We start from the raw sequence: 10616 nt of genomic DNA, 5'->3' as shown, positions 1-10616 counted from the left end.
ACTTATGTACGGGAAGCACCTTGTCTGAAACTCAGATTTGTGTCAGGTTAATATCAGGGTTGGATTTCTTCATATTGATTAATAAACTGATTGTTAATTAAATTAGCTGTATTGCCCATGAAGCAGTGATCCAAAAGAATTTCTGATTTAAAAAAGATCAAATATTCATATATACACTAATATGTATAAAATGGATAACTAATAAGAACCTGCTGTATAAAAAAATAAATGAAATAAAATTCAAAAAAATAAATAAAAATAAAAAAGATCAAATATTAGTTTGCTGATTTGATTTGAAAGACACATGGATGTCTCCTTGTTAAGCCATAGGGAGGTTTATAATGCCCTCTTCCTGGGGGTAGGGTGTATTGGTCACAAGATTAACTCTTTAAATCTGCAGTGATATTGCAGAGAATAAGTGCGGGGGTAGAGGAAAAGCACATACATTCATACAAAGTACAAAAGGGGAATGGCAGAGAGGGAAGAAGCAAGGGGGGGTTGGGGAGAGAGAGAGGGAAAGTTATAAATGATTCCTTGAGAGACATGGAATGATGGAACCTAGGGGTTAACTAGGCTGAACACCAACAAGTGTGTACCATTACATAGTATATTTAAGTAGGAAGCTGGTAATGATAAAAAGGGATCTGGTTTAAGGATCAGCCAGTTGAGTGACCTTAAGCCAGTTAATTGACCTCTTTGAACCAGTTTCCTCATTTAGAAAGTAGAAGGGTTAGATGACAGTATTTCTCTTTAAGGCCTTTCTGCCACTTGAAGATGCTGTTATTCTAGGGATTTATGCAAGTTACACATCAGTGAAACATTACAATGGCTTCTAAGCAATGCCTTCTAAATTCATAAATTTATCCATTCAACAAATATTGTGTAAGGGCCCAATAGCACTTTAGCTCCTCTACAAAGTCACAAAAGTTTCTCAGCTGTGCTCACTACTCTTTGGCCTTTACACATTTCTGAGCTCAATCAAAACTCAGGTCATCGCAGGCTAAGGATAGATTCTGTCACAGGAAGGAGGCAGGGTAGTTTCAGGATTTAATGCCAAGCCTGCTTCAGGCTATAGACTACAGACATCCTGCTTCCTTTTTCTTCAGAGGAGCAGTAGCCAGAAAGGATCTTCCTGCTGGCTTCCATGGGGCAGCTGTTGACTGATGGGTGTGAGGGGAAGAGAGGGAGGAAGGGAGAGGCAGGTCAACCTTCTCAGGGGCCAACCAGCCACGTACATCAAAAGCAAACGATGACATCGGTAAACCCTGGTCGTACCAATATAGGGAAGTGAGATTCTTATGTAGTTCGGAACTCATCCTTTGGGGTCAGTAGGTCAGAGAGAAAGGAAGAAGAATTCGGGGGGGAAACCAATTATAAGACATAAAATAATATGGATCTGAATTGGAGAAAATGCTGGAAAAATAAATGAGAAAATGAAATGTGAAATTCTTAACCAAAAACAGAAAGAAGATCATGTGAGGCCAGCTGAGCTCACAGTCTTTCTCATTGATTGTGCCTGTATATTTTAGGATACTGCTTGCAGCCTGTTGCCTTGGTATTTATTTTTTCCATTGTCTAATTTTACCCCCTAGCCAGTACTACAAAAACTTACCAACTTTTTTAGAACTAACGAATAGTAGGATGAAATATGTAATAAATATTGTCACACTGATGTAATATAAAATTAAGAAATATATACATGAAAGGGTTATTTTAATTATCACCTTAGTGACAAGCAGGCATAAGAATAAGTTTGAATTTCTTAAAAGCTGGATCCTTTGTCTGTTAGGGCAAAAGTTATAGATAATTCAAGGTCATGTGATTTATTTAATTAAAAAAAATTTTAATATAATGTACGTGAAGAATTACATATACAGAAAAGTACACAATTGTGTAAAGCTTAATTATTTTTTAAAAAATAGACTTTACTTTTTAGAACAGTTTTAGATTTTCAGGAAAATTGGGAAGATAGTACAGAGAGTTCTATATTCCACACCTAGTTTCCCCTATTATTAACATCTTATATTAATATGGTACATTTGTTATAATAATTGAGCCAATATTGATATATTATTATTAACTAAAGTCTATACTTTATTCATACTTTCTTACTTTTTAATCATGTTCTTTTTATGTTCTAGGGTCTCACTCAGGACACCACCATACATTTAGTTGTCATGTCTCCTTAGGCTCGTCTTATATGTGACAGGTTCTCAGACCTTTCTTGTTTTGAATGACCTGGACAGCTTTGGTCAGGTGTGTTGGAGAATATCCCTCAATAAGAATTTGTCTGATGTTTTTCTCATAATTAGACTGGGGTTATTATAGGTTTCTGGAAAGAACATCACAGAGGTAAATTCCCATTTTCATCACATCACCTCACATCATGTCAAGGGTACATACTATCAGCATGATTTACCATTGTTGATATTGACCAAGATCACCTGGTTGAAGTAATATTTGTCTAATTTCTCCACTGTAAAGTTATTCTCCACCTTTTTCCATACTGTCCTCTTTGGAAGGAAGTCACTATGTGAAGCCTGTACTTAAGGGATAAGGAGCTATGCTCTACCTGCTTGAGGTGGGGAGTACTTATAAATAATTGGGAATTCTTTTGCATAGGAGATTTATATATTATCTCCAGTTTATTTGTTTATATTAGTACATACTCATTTATTTTCTACTTCAGTTTATAGTCCAATACTATTTTATTTTGTTGTTCAAATTATTCTAGCTTTGGCCATTGGGAACTCTTTTAGTTGGCTCCTATGTTCCTATCACATGCCTTCAGCATTTTAAGTTGTCCCCTCTACCCCAGCACTTCCCTACTTTTTGACACTGCAAGATACTCTAGGCTCATCTTGTGTATTTCCTGCCCCATTCTTAGAATTGAGCTTTCCTCCAAGGACCTCTGTTTCCTTTTATTGGAGAATGGTATTAGAAACCAAGATAGGGATTGTAGGTGTGTTCATTGCTACTGTAGTAGTGTTTATTCTAGGCTCTCTTGGCTGGCAGGGGAAGGAAATATATATGTGTATACAAATCCATATATATATATATATATATATATATATATATATATACACGTACATACATATATCTGTAAATATTTCTAAGTGTAACCATCTATTGATATATCAGTATTAGGCTAAACATAAGTTTATATTGATATCTGCAACTCTGATTCATTGCCACATGGATCATTCTAGCATTCTTTTGCTTATCTGTTAAATACCCACTCCAACAGTGAGAAACCTGACTCCTACCATTTGCCATCCCTTTACTTAATTGTTCAATTCCAGTATACATTACAGTTGTATCAGAATTATTAACCTGTATTCCTGTGGAATGCGACAGTGTCAACTATAGCACAGTGCTTATATACAGTTCCTTTTTACCTTTAGTCTTAAAAACTCCACTCATTTCCAGAGTTACTTGGGTCAGCACCCTTTCTTTCTACCTCCTTCAGTGACATTGTTTCATGAATTGGTGATGCAGTTAGTTTCTTTTGTCTATATTCCATTGTCTGTATTCCATCTTTGTGATCACCTGACATCCTATATGATTTTGAAAATTTTAGATACATTAAAGTTCACACTTTGTGCTGTAAAAGTCTATACATTTTGACAAATGTCATGTATCCACTGCTACAGTATTACACAGTAAGATTCACAGCCCTAAAAAATGCCCTGTGCTTCCCCTATTTAGCCTGCTTCTCTTCCCCTGAACTTCTCACAACCACTGATCATTTTACTGTCTCTACAGATTTGCCTTTTCCAGAATGTCATCTATTTGGAATCATACAGTATGTAGCCTTTTCAGACTGGCTTCTTACACTTAGCAATATGCATCCAAGGTTCATTCATGTCTTTGTGTGGTTTGATGCTCATTTCTTTTTATTGCTAAATAATATTCCATTGTATGGGCATATCACAATTTATTCATTCACCTATTGAGGACATCTTGGTTGTTTCCAGTTTGGGGGGATTGTGAATAAAGCTGTTATAAACATTTGAGTACAGGTGTTGGTGTGGGCTTAGGTTTTCAAATCAGTTTGGAAAATACCTAGGAGCCTCATTGCTGGATTGTATGGTAGGACTATGTTTAGCTTTGTAAGAAACTGCCAAACTGTCTTCAACAGTGGCTGTAACTTTTTGCATTCCTATTAATAATGAATGCGAGTTCCTGTTGCTCTGTATCTTTGCTACCATTGGTATTATCAGTTTTTTTTATTATTTTAATCATTCTAATAAGTGTTTAGTGGTATCTTATTGTTGTGTTAAATGTAATTCCCTATTGACATATAATGTTGAGCATCTTTTCATATGCTTATTTTCCATCTGCATTTCTTCTTTGGTGAGGTGTCCAGATCTTTGGCTCATTTTTTTTTTTAATTTAATTTTGGCTGTATTGGGTCTTTGTTGCTGCCCGTGGGCTTTTCTCTAGTTGCGGAGAGTGGGGGCTACTCTTTGTTGTGGTGCGTGGTCTTATTGTGGTAGCTTCTCTTATTGTGGAGCACGGGCTTTAGGCACGTGGGCTTCAGTAGTTGTGGCACGTGGGCTCAATAGTTGTGGCTCATGGGCTCTAGAGCACAGGCTCAGTAGTTGTGGCGCACGGGCTTAGTTGCTCCGCGGTATGCGGGATCTTCCTGGATCAGGGCTCAAACCCCTGTCCCCTGCATTGTCAGGTGGATTCTTAACCACTGTGCCAGCAGGGAAGTCCTGGCTCATTTTTTTTTTTTTTTTTTGTGGTACGCAGGCCTCTCACTGTTGTGGCCTCTCCCATTGCGGAGCACAGGCTCTGGACACGCAGGCTCAGCGGCCATGGCTCATGGGCCCAGCTGCTCCGCGACATGTGGGATCTTCCCGGACCGGGGCACGAACCCGTGTCCCCTGCATCGGCAGGTGGACTCTCAACCACTGCGCCACCAGGGAAGCCCCCTGGCTCATTTTTAAATTGTATTTTTTCTTACTGCTGTGTTTTAAGAGTTTTTGTACATTTTGGAAAGCAGTCCTTTACCAGATATGTATTTTGCAGATATTTTCTCCCAGTCTATGGCTTGTGTATTGATTCCCTTAATGATGTCTTTCACAAAGCAGAAATTTTAAATTTTAATAAAGTCCAACGTTTCTTTCCTAGACTGTGCTTTTGGTGTTCTATGTAAAAACTCATTACCAAACCTGAGAGCACCTAGATTTTCTCCTATGTTTTCTTCTGGAAGTGTTATAGATTTCAGTTTTATATTTAGGTCTGTGATCCATTTTGAGTTAATTTTTGTGAAAGGTATTAATTCTATGTCTGGATTTACTTATTTTTTTATATATGAATGTCCAACTATTCCAGTGCCATTAGTTGAAATACTTTCTCCATTGAATTACCTTTGTTCCTTTCTCAAAGGTCAGTCAGCTAGATTTGTTTGATTCAGTTCTGGTTTTTCTATTGTGTTCTGTTGGTCTATGTATCTAGCCTTTTGCCAAAACCGTACTATCTTGTTTACTGTAGGTTTATAGTGAATCCTCTACTTTGTTGTTATTCTTCAGTATTGTGTTGGTTCTTCCAGGTCTTTTGCCTTCCCATATGTAATTTAGATTCATTGTGTCAATAGTATCTACAAAATAGCTTGCTGTGATTTTGTTTGGGATTGTCTTGGGAATAATTGAACCATGAGCACAGAATACCTGTCCATTAATTTAGATCTACTTTGATTTCTTTTATCAGAATTCTGCATATAAAGTTTGTAATTATTTTGTTAGATATTTGCTTAAGTATTTCATATTTTTGATGCTGTTGTAATGTTTTTTAAAGTTTTAGATCCCAACTGCTTACTGCTATTATGTAGAAAAGCAATTGAGTTTGGTATTTTTTTGGTAATAAATTTATTTTATTTATTTATTTTTGGCTGCGTTGGGTCTTCGTTGCTGCACGTGGACTTTCTCTAGTTGCGACGAGTGGGGGCTACTCTTCATTGTGGTGTACAGGCTTCTCACTGTGGTGGCTTCTCTTGTTGCAGAGCACGGGCTCCAGGCATGCAGGCTTCAGTAGCTGTGGCGTGCAGGCTCAGTAGTTGTGGCTCATGCGCTCTAGAGCACAAGCTCAGTAGTTGTGGTGCATGGGCTTAGTTGCTCCACGGTATGTGGGATCTTGCCAGACCAGGGCTCAAACCCGTGTCCCCTGCACTGGCAGGCAGATTGTTACCACTGTGTCACCAGGGAAGCCCAGCAATTTAGTTTTTAATGTTTAACTTGTTACTTGTATAGCAGTCTTGCTATAATCATGTATTAGTTACAGGAGGTTTTTTTGTTATTTCCTTAAGATTTTCTACACTGGCAACAAGTCATCTGTGAACAAAGATAATTTAATTTCTTCCTTTTAAACCTGTATACCTTTTATTTCCTTTCCTTGTCTTATTGCACTAGCTAGACTTCCAGTACAACGTTGAATAGGGTGGTGAGAGTGGACATCCTTGCTTGTTTGTAATCTTAGTAGGAAAGCATCTAGTTTCTCACCATTAAGTATGATGTTAGCTGTAGGCTATTTTGTAGGTGTTCTTTACTAAGTTAAGGATGTTCCCTTTTTTTTTTTTTTTCTTTTTGCGGTATGCGGGCCTCTCACTGTTGTGGCCTCTCCCGTTGCGGAGCACAGGCTCCGGATGCGCAGGCCCAGCGGCCATGGCTCACGGGCCCAGCCGCTCCGCGGCATATGGGATCCTCCCAGACCGGGGCACGAACCCGTATCCCCTGCATCGGCAGGCGGACTCTCAACCACTGCGCCACCAGGGAGGCCCAGGATGTTCCCTTTTATTCCTAGTTTGCTAAGAGCTTTTGTCATGAATGAGTGTTGGATTTTGTCAAATGCTTTTTCTGCATTTATTGATAAGACTGTATGAGTTTTCCTCTTTAGCCTTGAATGTTGAACCAGCTTGGCTTACCCAGAGTAAATCCCACTTGATTATGGGTTTAAAAAATTAAATTGAAATTAAATTAAAAATTATTTTTATACATTGTTGAATTTGATTTTCTAATATTTTGGGGGGGATTTTTGCATCTAGGTTCATGAGAGATATTGACTTATAGTTTTCCTTTCCTGCAATGTCTTTTTCAGGTTTTGATATTAGGGTAATGCTGGCTTCATAGAATGAATTAGGAAGTCTTCACTCTGCCTCTTATTTTCTGAAAAGATTGTGGAAAATTGGTATAATTTCTTCTTTAAATGTTTGGTAGAATTCATCAGTGAAACCATCAGGGCATTCTGCTTTCTTTTTTGGAAGATTTATTAACCATTTCTTTAGAAAATATTGGACTATCCAGATTATCTGTTTCTCCTTGTGTGGGTTTTATTAGTTTGTGTCTTTCAAAGAATTGTTCTATTATTATCTAAGTTATTGAATTTGTTGGCATAGTTGTTCATAGTATTCCTTTATTAACCTTTTAATGCCCATGGAATTAGTAGTGATAACTCCTCTTTCATTTCTGTTATTGGTAATTTGTGTCTTCTCCCCTTTTTTCTTAGTTAAGTTGGCTAGATGGTTATTAATTTGATTAGCCTTTTCAAAGAAACAGCTTTTGGTTTCATTGATTTTTCTCTGTTGTTTAACTGTTTTCAAGTTCATTGATTTCTGCTCTAGTTTTTAAAAATTTGTTTTTTTCTGCTTGCTTTAGGCTTAAATTGCTCTTCATTCTCTAGCTTCCTAAGGTGGAAGCTTACAGTACTGATTTTAGATATTTCTTCTTTTCTAATATGTGCATTCTACGCTGTAAATTTGCCTCTAAGCACTGCTTTTGCTGCAACCCACACATTTTAATGTTATATTTTCATTTAGATCAAAATATGTTTTAATTTATCTTGAGACTTCCTCTTTGACTCATGTGTTTTAGAAGTGAATTGTTTAAACTCAGTATTTGTGGATTTTCTGGCTACCTTTTTTCTTTGATTTCTAGTTTAATTCTATTATAGTCTGAGAACATATTTTATATGATTTCTATCCCTTTAAATTTGTGAAGGTATGTTTTATGGTCCAGAAAGTGGTCTCTCTCGGTGGGTGTTCCACGTGAGCTTGAGAAGATTATGTATTCTGATGTTTTGTGGTCAAATATTCTATAAGTTTCAATTAGATCAAGTTGATTATAGTGCTGTTAGGTCCACTGTATCCTTACTTATTTTATGATTGCATGATCTATCAAGTGAAAAAGGGTGTTGAAGTCTCCAACTGTAATAGTGGATTTGTCTGTTTTTTTCTTATGATTCTATCAATTTTTGCCTCAAGCATTTTGACACTGTTGTTAGGTACATAGATATTGATATTAAGGATTGTAATGTCTTCCTGGAGAATTAACTCTGTTATCACTGTGTAATATCCTCTTAAGCCCTGATAATTTACTTTATTCTGAGGTCTGCTTTGTCTGAAATTATTATAGTTACTGCAGCTTTGTTCTATATTAGTGTTATCATGGTAGATATTTTGTTATTCCTTTACTTTTAATCTACTTGAGCTTTTATATTAAAAGTGGGTTTTGTTGTAGACAACCCAGAGTTTTGTGTTTTATTTAAAAAAATCTACTCTGACAATCTTGTTTTTCAATTGGTATATTTAGATCAATATTCACATTTAAAATACTTATTGATACAGGTGGAATTGACTTCTGTTTGTTCCACCTGTTTATTACTTATTTCTCTGCCTCCCCTTTTTCAGTCTTTGCTGGTTTTGATTGCACATTTTATGTGACTCATTTTATTTCCTCTCTCAGCATATCAATTATACCTCTAAAAGTGTTTTTTTCCCCAGAGTTTGTAATACACATTTACAATTAATATAAGGTTATGTCAAATATCATTATACCACTTCATTTATAGTGTAGGTACTACATAACAGAGTATCTCCAATTCTTCCCTCCCATCCATTATGACATTCCTGTCATTTATTTCATTTATCCATATGCTACAATCATCCGATATATTGTTATTATTATTAGTTCAAACAGATGGTATATTTTAGATCAATTAAGAATAAGAAAAATAAAAAGCTCTTATTTTTTTTTATTCCTTCTCCTGTACTCTTCCTTTTCTTATATAGATCTGAGTTTCTGACCTATATGATTTTTCTTCTCCCTGAAGAATTTCTTTTAACATTTCTTACAGGGCAGGTTTGGCAATGAATTCTCTCAGTTGTTTGTCCGAGTATTTATTTCTCCTTCACTTTTGAAAGAAAATTTTGTTGGACGTATAATTCAAGTTTGGTGTTTTTCTTTCAACATTTTAAATATTTTGCTCCATTCTCTTCTTGCTTACATGGCTTCTGATGAGAAGTCTACTGTAACTCTTTTAACTCTCGTACTGTTCCTCTGTAGGTAAGGGTTTTTGTTTTGTTTTGTTAAGATTTTTTTCCATTGTCTTTAGTTTTCTTCAGTTTGAATATGATATATCTAGAAATAGAGGGTTTTTTTTGGAATTTATCCTGTTTGGTGTTTGCTGAGGTTTCTGATCTGTTGGTTAGTCATTAATTTTGTTAATCTCTTGATCGTTATTATAGTAGTTCCCCTTTATCAGCAGTTTTGCTTTCTGTGGTTTCAGTTACCTGTGGTCAACTGCAATGCACAGATATTAAAAGGAAAATTCCAAAAATAAGCAATTCATACGTTTTAAATTACACACTGTTCTGAGTGTGATGAAATCTGGTGCTGCCCTGTTCCATCCTACCTGGGATGTGAATCATCTTTTGGCCAGCGTGTCCTACCAGTTAGTCCCTTAGTAGTTTTCTTCTTTATCAGATTGACTGTCATGGTGTCACTGTGCTTGTTTTTAAGTAACCCTTATTTTACTTAATAATGGCCCTAAAGGGCAAGGGTAGTGATGTTGGCAATTTGGATATGCTAAAGAAAAGCCGTAAAGTACTTCCTTTAAGTGGAAAGGTGAAAGTTCTTGGCTTAATAAGGAAAGGAAAAAAATTGTATGCTGAAGTTGCTAAGACTTACGGTAAGAATGAGTCTTCTATCTGTGAAATTGTGAAGAAGGAAAAAGAAATTTGTGCTCGTTTTACCATTGCACCTAAAACAGCAGAAGTTGAGACCACAGTGTGTAGTACTTAGTTAACTAACTAAGACGGAAAAGGCATTAAATTTGTACAGTAAGATATTTTGAGAGTGAGAGAGATACCCCATTCACATAACTTTTATTACAGTATATTGTATAATTGTTCCATTTTATTAGTTATTCTTATTAATCTCTTACTTACCTAATTTATAAGTTAAACTTTATTATAGGTATGTATATATAGGAAAAACATGATAGACACATATAGGGTTTGGTACTGCCCACAGTTTTAGGCATCCACTGAGGGTCTTAGAACATATTCTATGAACTAATGTACTTCAGATATTTCTTCTGTTCTATTTTCTCTTTCTTCTCCTTGTGATCTTCCAATTATGCTTATGTTACACTTTTTGAAATTGTCCCACAGTTTTGGATATTCTGTTTTTAACATTCTTTATTCTCTTTGTATTTCACTCTGGGAAGTTTCTGTTGACACCCCTTTAAACTCACTGATTCTTTCCTCAGCCATATCCAGTCTAATGATGTGCCCATCAAAGGCAGTCTTCATTTCTGTTCAGTATTTTTTATTT

Source organism: Mesoplodon mirus (assembly GCF_964341445.2).
Source record: "Mesoplodon mirus genome assembly, chromosome: 14".
Taxonomy (NCBI): domain Eukaryota; kingdom Metazoa; phylum Chordata; class Mammalia; order Artiodactyla; family Ziphiidae; genus Mesoplodon; species Mesoplodon mirus.
The sequence above is the reverse complement of the archived record's forward strand: the minus strand, read 5'-3'. Positions refer to the sequence as shown.